The sequence below is a fragment of the Cynocephalus volans genome, chromosome 14 (genome assembly GCF_027409185.1).
Source record: "Cynocephalus volans isolate mCynVol1 chromosome 14, mCynVol1.pri, whole genome shotgun sequence".
Taxonomy (NCBI): Eukaryota; Metazoa; Chordata; class Mammalia; order Dermoptera; family Cynocephalidae; genus Cynocephalus; species Cynocephalus volans.
In genome coordinates this window covers 70,170,106-70,183,228 of record NC_084473.1, presented here as the reverse complement: position 1 = coordinate 70,183,228, position 13,123 = coordinate 70,170,106, and the positions used below count along the sequence as shown (strand labels likewise).

The 13,123-nt window shown below is 40.2% G+C and overlaps 1 long non-coding RNA gene across 1 annotated transcript; it reads left to right on the top strand.

Moving 5' to 3' along the window:
• The first annotated feature begins 2,039 nt into the window (after positions 1 to 2,039).
• Positions 2,040 to 7,280, top strand: LOC134363162 (uncharacterized). Its single transcript, XR_010021689.1, has 3 exons — positions 2,040 to 2,229; positions 3,728 to 3,803; positions 6,960 to 7,280. It is a non-coding gene; the product is annotated as an uncharacterized LOC134363162 (long non-coding RNA).
• The last annotated feature ends 5,843 nt before the right edge of the window (positions 7,281 to 13,123 follow it).

The window sequence follows — 13,123 nt, the reverse complement described above, 5'->3', positions numbered from 1 at the left end:
CCAGATCTGGGTTTTTGTGTGTGTCAACAACTATAACTGAGTTTGTTCTCACCCAAAGTTTGTGCCTTTTAGCAAACTGGATGTACAACATCAATATAGTATTTGTGAAGGTTAATTCTAGTTGTCAGCTTGGTTAGATGAAGGAATGCTGAAAAACCAGGTAAAGCCATCTTTTCAGGTGCATCCATGAAGGTGTTTCCAGCAGAGATTAGTATGAGAGTCTGAGTGGCCTGAGTGTGAAAGACCCACGCTCAGCGTGGGTGGGAACCATCCAATCCACTGGGGTCCAGAGGGAACAAAAGACAGAGGAAAGAGGTGAAGCTCTCTCTCGATCCACCGGAGCTGAGATACACTCTTCTCTCCTGTCCATGGACATCAGGGCTTGAGACTCTTCAACTTTTGGATTCCAGAACTTATACCAAGAACACCATCAGCTTCTCTGGATCTGAGGCCTTTGAACTTGTACTGAGCCACGCTACCGGCTCCGGTTTATAGACGGCCTATCGTGGGACTTTTCTTCATAGCCACGTGAGCTAATTCCCCTAATAAATCCCTCTCATGGAATTAAAGCATATCCTATTGATTCTGTCTCTGTGGAGAACCCTGACTAATACAGCATTTCTAGTTTCTGACAGACTTATGTCACATTTTGTATGGTGTCATGTTTATAGACATTTGTACCATTTGTACATTATGGTAACCATACACCGGTTGGATATTTTTTCTATAAATTCCAAAGGAGTATTTTATAATTTAATACCAAATATGAATGTGCATATTTGTAAGTTTGCAATCTGTGTGATGCCAACTTCTGTCTTTTTTTTTTCCTAATTAGCAATCCAGCAATAATGACCCATTTTTAATTATGTGGAAATTTTCAGTGTTTGTAGATTTAAAATTTGTTGAGATACGAGTATCCAAAAATGTTAAAGCTAATGGTCTTTTGTCCCTTTCCTTCAGTCATTCGTTCATTCATTTATTCAATAACATTGACTTCTCTGACCCTTAGTTTACCCAGCCCTAAAATGGTTGTGAAGATTACTAACAATGCATGTAAAGTACTTTCAGAAATTGGAAACTAAAAATTGTTATTATAATTAGTTTAATCTGGAATTTAGTAGTCTATTCTGTCTTCAGAACTACTGTAGGACGTGCTGTCCTTTGCTGTTCCACTTGTAGCAGTGTCAGAGTTTTTCTAACAGGTACAGATTCCTATGCTTGATACTGGGTGGAAATCTTGGACTTGAGCTCCACTCTTATCTCTCTCTGTTATGTTTTGGTATTCCTAAAATGTAAATACATGCTGTCACCTCTACCATGATACCTGGCATGTGATAGGAACCCAGTAACAGTTAGGCTGTGAAAGGCAGTGTACATTGCTACAGTATTTGTAAAGGGTAATTAGGCAGAATCGTTCAAAATTTCAAGTTTGTATATGTTCCATTGCAGCAATTCTAATTCTAGGAATTTAGAGATAGGTGTATATATGTACAAGGATGTTCACGTTGCAGCATCGTCTGTAACAGAAGACAAAACAACAACAACCGCAAAACAACTAAAGGTCCACCAATATTAGACTGGTTAAGTAAATTATGATACTTTTAATCATGTTACTTATAATCAATCAAACGCTGTACAGCCATTAAAAAATTGAATGGGGTGCATACAAATTGACCGTGAACATCCGTGTTCAAGATGTATTGAATATGCATAGCATGCTGCTTTTGTATAAAAATAGGGGATATACATATGTGTGAAAGTAAAGAGACACAATATTCAAAATGTGAATGGAAGCACTTGGAAACATCTGGGGGAACACACGAGGGATTGGTAGCAGGAGGACTTGACTTTCCATCCCATGTCCTGTTTTGAACTCTGAAGGGCGCAGACACGAACTCATCGACCTGTAGTACCGGCTGTCGGCTAAGGAGGGCGCTGTAGCCAGCAAAGCCCTGTTTACAAACCAAGCGCCTCGGTAAGCGGCCTGGTGAAGCCGGCGAGACGGGCGGTGGCGCATGCGCAGCAGCGGGCGCCGGGGCGCTCCGTGTTTGCTGCGGAGGCGCCTTCGCTCTGGGAACTTGTTCTGTCACCGAGTGCGCCCGGCTGGCCTCTTTGACCCTCTTGGTATCGGGTGGGCGGCATCTTGGGTGGCTGGGGTCTGGGACGCCACTTTTCTGGACGCTCCTCGGCTAAGAAGAAGGGCGCGGTTGGAAACCACATACCCGAAAGGTAATACGCGCTGGGGCTTGGGCATGGCCCTTCCAGCCGGTAGCTTCCGGCCTGGGCTTCAGGTCTTGTAGTCGCCGCCTCTCACTGTCACTGCCGCGCGCTCGGCCCATCCGCCCCTTCCGACCCTTGTCCCTTAGAGGCAGTGACCCTCTCGCTGCGCCACCCGCAGTCGCTGAAAGGGACAGTGTCTGTGATTTCCCCCCTACCCCCCATTCTTTTAAAAGCGAGGCTCCGGCCATTGCTGGTCAGTGAGAGTACGGAAGGACTGCTTTAAGGCGGATCTGTTAGTGTTGGGAACACTCCTTAATTACCAAAATGGAACCTCCCTCAATTCCCCAAGCTGTGTTATATTGGCACAGAGAAAGAGAGTAATAAGATAGAAGTTTGAGAAAAGGAACCCAGCAGTACCGCCCTGAGACCTTACATGGAAGGTAGGTTTGTACTGTTTCCAGAAACACAAAGTGCATACTGTTGCTTCCAAACAGGTGTCAGCAGAGATACCTTCCTCTGTACGTGCAGACGGTTCATTTGGGGACTTTGTGAAGTGAACTGTGTTTACTCCTTGAGACCTTCCTCTCCCTCATCTCATGCCTCCTTCTATTTCCAGAGTATCTTTTGAATCTCTCAACTTCTCTCTATCAGCTCCTCAACACACGTTTTGCCTGACCTATTGCAGTTGGGTCCTAATTAGTGTCCATTCATCTACTTGTTTCCTTTCAATACATTCTTCACACAGGAAATTTCTTTTAATAGGTAATTGTTAAAAACTGAAATTGAATTGTAACCGGAATATTGCTCATAAACGTTCCTCAAAAACATTGTTTTAAGAATAGAAAGAAACTCCTTTTCGATATCTGTAATATAAGGTTCTGCATGGTCTGGGATCCTGTCTGCTTTTCCATCCCCATCTCTTTCCACTCTTCACCTCACTTTCTGTGCTGCAGATATACTGTATTAACACTAGTTAATTAAAACTCATCCCACAGTAGTCAACTCAAATATTATTTTTCACTGTGACACCTGGAGTTCACAGGCCCTTTCTATCAAGTTTTCTCTTAAAATAGGAACTCAGACTTCCCTACTGGTTGAATTTAATGGCATCAGTTGTGTGAAGACCAAAAATAAACTGTGAAGTCAAAGAACTGAATTTAAACTCTTTCAGTCAATGTATAATTAATGCTTTCTTAGCATTTGGTACTGGGCCAAGTTTTGTCAGGGGTACAGAAGTTCTGGTCATCTTTGGTTTTAACTATGCTTTATTTGGGGGAATCTCGCACTGTTTTGTTGCCTTGTATCTGTTTTCAAGATGGAGAAACAGGAAGAAGGAAAGTCTGGGTTGTTACTAGGTGGGATTGAATAAGTGGAATAGCAAAATGCAAAACAGAGAAAAGCGGGGACATGCTGTGTGGGCTGTGATTTCCATTTTCAAGAATTCTTCATTCTCTGCAGGGAGACAAGGCTATCATACAATTTGGCTAATAAAAAATATATCTAATAGGTGGAAAGACTATCTCCCAGTTGGACAGCGGATGCCTGGGACTCGGTTCATTGCTTTCCAAGTTCCTTTGCAAAAGGTAAGCAAAAGTTGATTCAGTATTCTTTCAGAAATCTGAATTAACCATGTGGAACACTGGTTCTCAACCCTCTCACCCTCCATTTTCCCTTTTTATAGCAGATACTTTGTAATGCCCATTCCTGAAATGAAATTCATAGATAAAATATAATCTACTTCCACACATAGATTGAAAGAAAAAAGTCAGTGTAACACCCCCAGTATAAGATATAGAATAAATTTGGGGAAACTAATTTGTAATAAAGTAATAGTATTTCACTATGTAAATGTTTGGACACAACTATGCTAGAAGACATGAAGAAATAGTTGCTTGCACCGTGAGTGCAAGAACTACAAATGCAGACTGCTCTAGGTGGGTTATATTGACTTAGGCGTAGGGGTTTTCATAGCAATGAACAGCTTTTAGTAGACTTGCAAACAAAACAAAGTACGTCTTCACTTGGTTGACAAGGTTATTACTATCCTGTGAAATTCTATGCACGTTAAAAATGTGCAAAAACTCCTTTCAGTTTATTTGTGAAATGGAGTTGGGTTCAAGGATGACATAAATATGAAGTTCTTTTAACTCATATTAATGTTGAGTAGGACAGTCAAAAAAGTCATTCTGTATGCGGGACACATTTGTGGGACTGTTCTGAATTTGGCAAGCTGTCTAGCGTCTAAGACCCTCACCTACTAGATGCCAGTAGGACCCCTTCCCTCCTATTGTCACAACCACAAATGCTCTGCATCAGCAAGATCGATTTGAACATGGAAACTCCGAAGGTTGTGTTTTTGTTTGAACTAGGAAAGGAATAGGTTGGGAAAGCATTTGACATGCATAAAAAAAGTGAGAAGAGAAGGTGAAGACAATTATTGTCTTCTAGATTCCATATCTTGTTAAAATTGCCCAACATAGCAGGGATTAGTATCAGGAAGAGCCCATGTTGAATGTTTTGGGAATTTATTTAATTTGTGACCCATAGTTCAGGGTTCCTCTTTCACCTGCTGTGTCAACTTTTCTGAATCTCTAGACTTCAAAATTAGTTGTTTTTGAGAGATAAACACGTGGTTCTTATTTACATCTACATCCAACAACACCAAGCATAATGTTTGACATGTAACATAAACTTAACAAATCTTTGTTGAATGAATGGATTCCTTACCCACGTTTGCAGTTACTGTGAATATTTTCCTATACATCTCCTCGTCTATGCTATTGTCCTAACTCTTGAAGTTCCTACTCCATGGCCTCTTAAAATTGACTCCTGCGCTTTCAGAAGTGTCCCTGCTCAGCCCATGCCTGAAAGTCCATCGGCAAGAGGAGAGAAAAGCGGAGGACTCTTCACTTCTTTTTCTCCCCACAGCCACAAATCATTGCTGCCCGATGTCTTAATTAAAGGCTTCTTCTAGTTCTGTATACTTGTTTTCTTCAGTGTTGGGGTTGTTGAAAGTACCATAGAGGGGATTATGAAGAAGTAAAACTGCTCTCAGTGTAGTTCCTGTACATGTAGTACAGTTAGGGAGATGAACTATCCGTGTGTGGCAGTGAAATGTGGCATTGGTTTCTTGTGTTTCTTAGAGAAGACACCCAAGGAAAAACAGCCTCAATACTTGACAGTCACTTCCCAAGCACACTAGAGTATGAAATAGGATGTAAGTGTCAAATAAATGCTATGGCAAAAAATACTTAAGAATTCAAAGGAGGGAAAAGTGACTCCACATAGAGTTAATGAAGGAAGTCTTACTAAAGAGTTTATGACTTAAATTAGCTATCTGATGTTAGTTATTATTCAAATAGATGGAGATGATAATTGATCCATCAGCTCCACGTCTATGCAAGAAACAGGCTGAAGAGATGGCCTTTTAAGCAATTTACTCTTCAGAACTTTTACAATATGATGTGGAAGACTCACCGTCAAATCTGAGAAGTCTTCCCAAGTTAATTTATAAGTATAACATCATGTCAATAGGAATTTTCTGAGTTAGGCAGGTTCTTAAACTCATAGAAAAATAAACATCAATAGCCAGGAAAAGTCTGAAAAAGAATAATGGAGGTGGAGTGGGGAGTCCTCTAGCCCTACCAGATATTAAATCATATTAAAAGTGTGTTGTTGAAGCACAGGGGATTTTCAGGGCAGTGAAACTACTGTGTGTGATACAAAAAGGAAGGGTGGATACGTGTCATTGTAGAAGAGGATACTTGGATAAGATGGTGAAAAAGTTGAATTAAAAGGTAATGTGAATCCTTCCATGAATTTTTTGAAGACCACCTGTATTGGTCAAAACCCATAGAATAGGGCCGAGCCCGTGGCGCACTCGGTAGAGTGCTGCGCTGGGAGCGCGGCGACGCTCCCGCCGCGGGTTCGGATCCTATATAGGAATGACCGGTGCACTCACTGGCTGAGTGCCGGTCACGAACAAACGACAAAAAAAATAAAATGAAATAAAATAAAATAAAATAAAATAAAATAAAATAACCCATAGGATATATAAAATGGAGTGAACGTTTGGTAATACAAACTATGCGCTTTGGTTGATAGTGATGTGTCAGAGTTGGTTCATCGATTGTAACAAACGGACCACACTGGGTGAAATGTTGATGGTCCCGGAGGGAAAGTACAGTCTGTCCTTTGGCTGAGTTTTGCTGTGAACCTAAAACTGCTCTAAACACTAAAGTCTATTAATTTAAAAAAAAAAAAAAAAAGTGATGTTGCTGGCCCTTGAATAGCCAGACAGATCAATAGAACAGAGTACAAAGTCCAAAAATAAGCCACATATACAAAAGAATATTTCGCAATAAAAGCCATCCTTCATACATGTAGACATTTAAGAAATATTTAGAAGCACTAGATATGATGGGCAGTCCAGTTGTTAGCTGGAGATACAGTGGTGAACAAAGTCAGTGTGATTCTTGCCTTCTGGGAATTTACAGTCTGGTTAGGAGACCAACAGGAAATAAATAAGCATAGAAATAAATGCGTCGAATTGAGCTTATTTTCTTCCTTCTGGTCTTACTGGATGAAAGGATTGTCATGTAGCTTCTTCATTCCAGAAGAGTAGAAACTTTCCTTCAAAACCCATTGTATGTTAGCATCACAGGGCTTGAATAAATGTATAATATAACACAGGATTTTAAGCACACATTTGCTCTTTCTTATTTCGTTCTCTTTGACAGAGTTTTGAAGAGAAATTTGCTCCAGAAGAACGCTTTTCCCCTTTGAATCGTTTTAACAAAACCCGAGAACCAAATGAAGAACTAGGACTGATAATTGATTTAACATATACTCAACGGTATTATAAGCCAGAGGTAAACAGAACCCTTCATTGAAAAGAACTTTCTTCATTCTAATACTAAAAAAATTCATGGTAATTCAGCAGTAATTCAGAAGTTGTCATCTTGTGCTAATGTTAAGGCCGGCCTTCTTTCCTGGGTGATAATTTTAATAAGCGAACCAAATGGTTTCCTTAATTAAATATTTTTAATTGCTGACTTAAATGAGAATGGAGACATGAATTGAGGTATAATATTTGTCAGTAGGATGTGGGTGTGGTTAAGAAATTTTATTAGCGTCCACATTCATTATTTTGAAAATGCAGTAGATTTAGTAAGACTAGTAGTGGCCTGAAAGGAAAGAAAAGAATACGTTGTATGTCTTTAGCACTTATTTCAAGCAGTTGCCTGAGCATATGTAAGCATCATGGTAAATAAAGACACTTGTCCTCTAAATTTTATGCTTTCATTTCCTAATATCTTTTCATATAATAAGGAAACCTATGTATTCTGCTGGCCCCATGTGGCGTATCAGTGGGAAAGAATTATCCTCCTGACCAGTTTCATGGCCTTTGGAACAGTAACACCTAATGTTTCTTAGCACTTGTATTTGTATAGCAGTTTGCCATTTAAAAAGTACTTTCACACGTATTAATTTAGTTAATCTTCACAATAATCCTATGCTGATGAAATAGCAGCAGTATTAATGTCTCCTATTGGGTACTTATTCTGCACTAAAGTCAGAAGAGAGATGATTACAATTAACAAACAGTTTTTGCTGTTTTTCATAAAACTGAGGCTCAAAAAAGGAAGAATTAAAACTTGAGTTCATTGTCTCTCTTGTCCTTTTTTATTGTGGTAAAGCATCCATAATGATATTTATCAGTTTAGTCGTTCATAAGGGTACCATTCATTGGCATTAAAACCATTCACAATGTTGTGTAACCATCACTACTGTCTATACCCAGGACTTTTTCACCATCCCTGACAAAAGCTCTGTAACCATCAAACTGTCATTCTCCCTTCTCCCTGGGCCCTGGTATCCTCTAGTCTACTTTTGCTCTCTATGAATTTGCCTGTTCTAGTTACCTCATTGAAGTGGAATCATACAATATTTTCTCTTGTGTGTCTGGCTTCTTTCAGTAGGTGTGTTTCTAAGATTTATTCAAGTTATAGCATGTATGAAATGTTCCTTGTTATGGCTGAATAGTATTCCATTGTGTGCATATAACATATTTTATTTATCCGTTCATCTATTGATGGGCAGTAGGCTTGTTTCCACCTTTTGGCGACTGTGAATAATGCCGCTGTGAACAGTGGTGTACAAATATATGTTTCAATCCTTGCTTCCATTTCTTTTAGCTACGTAGCTAGGAGTGTAATTGCTAGGTCATATGGTTGCTCTATGTTTGATTTTATGAGACCCTGCCAACCTATCCAGGTTTTGTGAACTGGAAGCATGTAGAATTGGCAGACCATCTTTATGAATAGAAAATTGACAATCCAAAGTAGGATTCTTTGGAAGGGTCTGTGCAAGTGAGGGAAGGACTTTGCTACCTTCCCAGTAAATGTGCCTCCTCCCTGGGTTAGCGCTCCTTCGAGTACACAAACTGCTCGTCTGTTTATTCATTCAACGCCTATTTATTGAGTCCTTACTATGTGGCAGCCTTGTTCTGGTCACTTATGATACATGAGCAAACCAAAAAGACCAAGATCCCTGCTTTGTGGAGCTCACTAAATAGAACGAAAAAACAAGTATATAGCTATAGTATTTAGAGTATCTTAGAAGGTAGTAAGAAAACGTGGAGCTGGGTGAGGGGACAGGGAAAAATGAAATCTGGGTCAGGTAGTAATTAATTCTCCTCCTACATAAAGAGTAATCGAGATACTCTCGATTCCATTTAGCAGCACAGTCGATCACGTTTTATCTTGTTCCAGGGTCTCCCCTTTGGGGTTCTCCCCCATCCTCTGTAACAACAGGCCTAGGTGTGGGCAGCCTCACTCCAGGGGCTCCACTTGTAGACTGGGCCATGAGGGAATGAAAATCAATGCAACATTTCTTGAAGGGTGTGGACTGAGAGCACATGAAATACAAGGTGTCTGCAAACTGGGAATAACAGGGTAAGCTTATAAACAATATGTTAATTACTTCTTCAGAGAATAGGCTGTGTATGTTTTCAGGTGAAATATTCCTAAACATACAGCAATGGGACTATTTTTAATTTGAGAAAGGTACTCTATTTTCCACATGTTTTCCAGACCTTCTGAACACCCTTCAACTTTCTGAAATGTATTTATTGATTGTTCTTCAGATTAACAGTTGGATCCTTTGCTTTAATTTAGAGATTATTTCATCTAAAAACACTTTTAGCCCATTGTTTGAAAAGGTCATTTTTAACACACCGCTTAAGAATAAGTTTATCCTCTAATTCCCTGCTTTGCAAACACCCTATAGAACCACTTGGTTAAAAATGCAGACTTCTGGGCCCCACTCCAGATCTTGAGAAAAAGACCAAGTGCAATCCAGCCCCTTTGATGGTCCTCACACCGTACTGGGCCAGGAACATGAGCGCTGATGCCAGATTTGCTGGTTTGAATCTCGGTTTGACCGCTTTAGAGCTGGGTGGCCTCAGGCAAGCTACTTAAACGTTTGGCCTTTGTTTCCTCATGCACAAAATAGGGCTGATGATAGTACCTAACTCATAGGATTGTGAGGATTGACTGATTCATATACTGTAATACGTATACTATTGAAGGGTATGTCAACAAGTTCACGGAAAGATTTGTATTATCTTTCAGTTCTATCTTTCCCTGAACTTGTTGAAGTACACTTGCACATAATATATTTTGTTTATATCATATATTATATACATAAGATATATTGTACGTATATAATATACATTCATCCTATCGGTCTGTTTCTCTAGAGATCCCTAATACAGGTAGTTCAGGCAAAATCCCTTAGCACAGCGGTATTTGCAAATGCTCAGTAAGGGTTATGAGGTTGTTTTATCATCATCGTCACCAGCATCATTGTGACTGAGTTATCAAATTTCAGATCTGACCTACCTCCTAACCCTGCCATGTTATGATTTGTAGCACTGGCACAGGAATCTAAATACCTGCAAATGGAGTTCTGTATTAGTTTCCTAGGGCTGCTATAACAAAGTGCCACAAACTGGATAGCTTCAAACAACAGAAATGTGTTGTCTCACAGTTCTGGGGGCCAGAAGTCCAAACAGAGGTAGTAGGCAGTGCTGTGCTCACTGTGCAGATGCTGGGGATAGGACATTTCTGCATCTTTCCTAGCTTCTGGGAGCCTTAGGCATTCATCCCTTCCTCCATAATCACAGGGCAGTCTTCCTCCTGTCTGTCTTCACATTGTCTCCCCTCTGTGCTTGTCTGTTTCTGTGTACACAAGAAACAGGGACACCGGTCATATGGGATTAGAGGCCAGCCTAGTGACCTCATTTTAACTTGATTACCCCATCATGGCTCTACTTCCAAATAGGTCACATCCCGAGGTACCGAGTGTTCTGACTACAACATATCTTTTTCAGGGGGACACAGATCTGTGCATTACATGACCCAATGACAGCAGACAGAGAAGACATAAGCCTGAGGAAAGGATGGGAGCCAGCAGCAATGCACAGAAGAACCACATTAGGCGTCACACTGTGGATTGTACGTACTGGGAGTTAGGGCTTTGGAGGAGAGTGAAGGCAGCTAGATATGAGCTTCTCTGTATGTCTTTGTTTCCAGCCAAGTAAGGCAACTGCAATTCTGGAGCACACAAAAGGAAGCACTCCCAAACATGCTGCAAAATGCCCAGTTCCTGAGCCCGAGGACATCAGGCTATGCTGTACGGGCTCTAAAAAAAAGAAGAAAAGTGGGATGAGAGGTGACTTTGTATTTATTTTTTCTCCATTCTCGAGGGCACAAGATTTTGCTGCCAGGATTCTTGGAGAGTTTGCCAGAATGCCTTAACCAATTGTTCAGCCATTGTTCCTTGGGAACCTCAGTTCCAGAGGAGGCATTTTCACAACCCATTCAGACCCCTTGAGCATCCAAATCTTCCTAGAGGGACGTCTCTTGGTTTAGTTACATCAGGCTTGAATGACCCGGCTGGAGCCCTATGGAAGCATCACTTAGACACCACTTACTCAGAGTTTCGTGGAGGACCAAAGAAAACCATCCAGACACAGTCTGAAGCAAAAGCCACATCTGCCAGGCCCTAAAGCAAGGAAGATTTGGTCGCTTCATGCTGAGGATCCCCTTCTTGGCATCCATATCTGTGCTTTTAAGTGGTTTGTCAGACAGGCCCCGGGTGCTTGTCATGCTACTCGTGAGGTTATTTGGGGAGTGGGAGTGGAGGGGAAAAGGTAAGGCTGAAGGCAAAAAAAAGTGAGGTACACCGGGGAGTTGGAGATGAAGATGAGTGGATTGACATCCTGACAGATGCTAATCAATGGCCTTGATTGAGGAGTGACCAGTGGGAGAGTAAGTCCAGAAGTAAAAGTGATAGTAATAATTGCTTCTTACTATTACTGAGCACGTACTGTGTGCTCTATGTGCATTATCTTCTATAAGCCTCATAACAACTCTATGAAATAGGAACTATTATTGCCCCCATTTTAAGGATGAAAATACTGAGGCTTAAAGGTGTTAAGTGATTTACCCAAAGTTATACCATCAGTGAAGGCGTAATGCCAGGATTGAAACCCAGACAATTTGATGTGGAAGCCAGCCTCACAATCCACACTATTTTTTGTGTGTGATTATGTAATACTTGACATATACAATGTATATGTAAGTAAAACATATATGTTACGGAGCATATTAACAATATGAACACCCGTGAAGACACATGCAACTCAGCTGTCCCTAACAATATCTCTGAAGTGACCTACATGCTTCTTTCTATGCATCCCATCTCCTGCCTTCCCCCAGCAGAAACCATCATTCTGGAGTTTGTGTTTATTATTCACTTGATTTTATAAAATAGCTTTTACCATATAGGTAAATATCCTTGAAATTATAGTTTTAATTTGGCTTTTGGGCTTTTAAGAAATGGGGTCAATCTTCTATATGCAATCTCTGTGACTTACCTTTTTTGTATTCAACGCTCTGTTTGTGAAATCCATCTACATTGTCATCAGTTAGCTGTACTTCCATCATTTCTCCTGTTGGGCTCCATCTGTATAAATAGGCCACAATTTATATATTTGTATATGTTCCTATTAAGGATCATTTTGGCTGTTTCCAGCTTTTGCTGTTACAAACAATGCTGCTATAAACATTCTTGAACTTGTCACCAGGCCTACAAGTGCAAGATTTTCTCTAGGGTATTGCAGGGCGATAGAGCGAGTGGATTCTATGAGACGGTATCAGATTGTTTTCCACAGCACTTGTGCCAGTTCACCCCCTTCAGCCATGTGTTGCAGTCCTTGTTTTTCCACATCTTGCCCAGCAGTAGGTATTGTCAGGCTTCTTAGTGCTTGCTAAGTTAGTGGGTGTAAAATGGTACCTAATTTGGTTTCAATTTGTACTGGTACGTTATTATTATTTTTGTTATAAATCATATTCAGACAATGTTTGTTTACATTTACTTCAGTTTAACCTTCATGTTTGTCAGCTATTTCTATTTATCATTCCTGCTTATATTTCTGACCTTTCTACTGGGATAATTTTTCTTCTTCTTGAATTATATCTTTTAGAAGTTCATTTAGTTAAATACCATTGGTTGTAAATTCTCTCATTGTTTGCTTCTCTGAAGATGTCTTTCTTTAGCCCTTGTTCTTGGAAAAAATACCTTTCCAGGGACAAAACTCTATTTTGACAATATGTTAATCAGTCTGAATATATTATTCTGTTGTCCGGGTTTCCCTTGTTGTTGCGAAGTCTATTGTCAACCAACATGTCTTTTTGTAGGTGATACTTTCTCTCTGACTATTCTTACTACTTCTCTCGGTCTTTGGTATTTTGTAGTATCATGTAAAGACATGTCTAGATGTGGAAGTTTTTGGTCTGCTTAGTATATGTGGGTCTCCCTCTCGCTGTGAATTCAT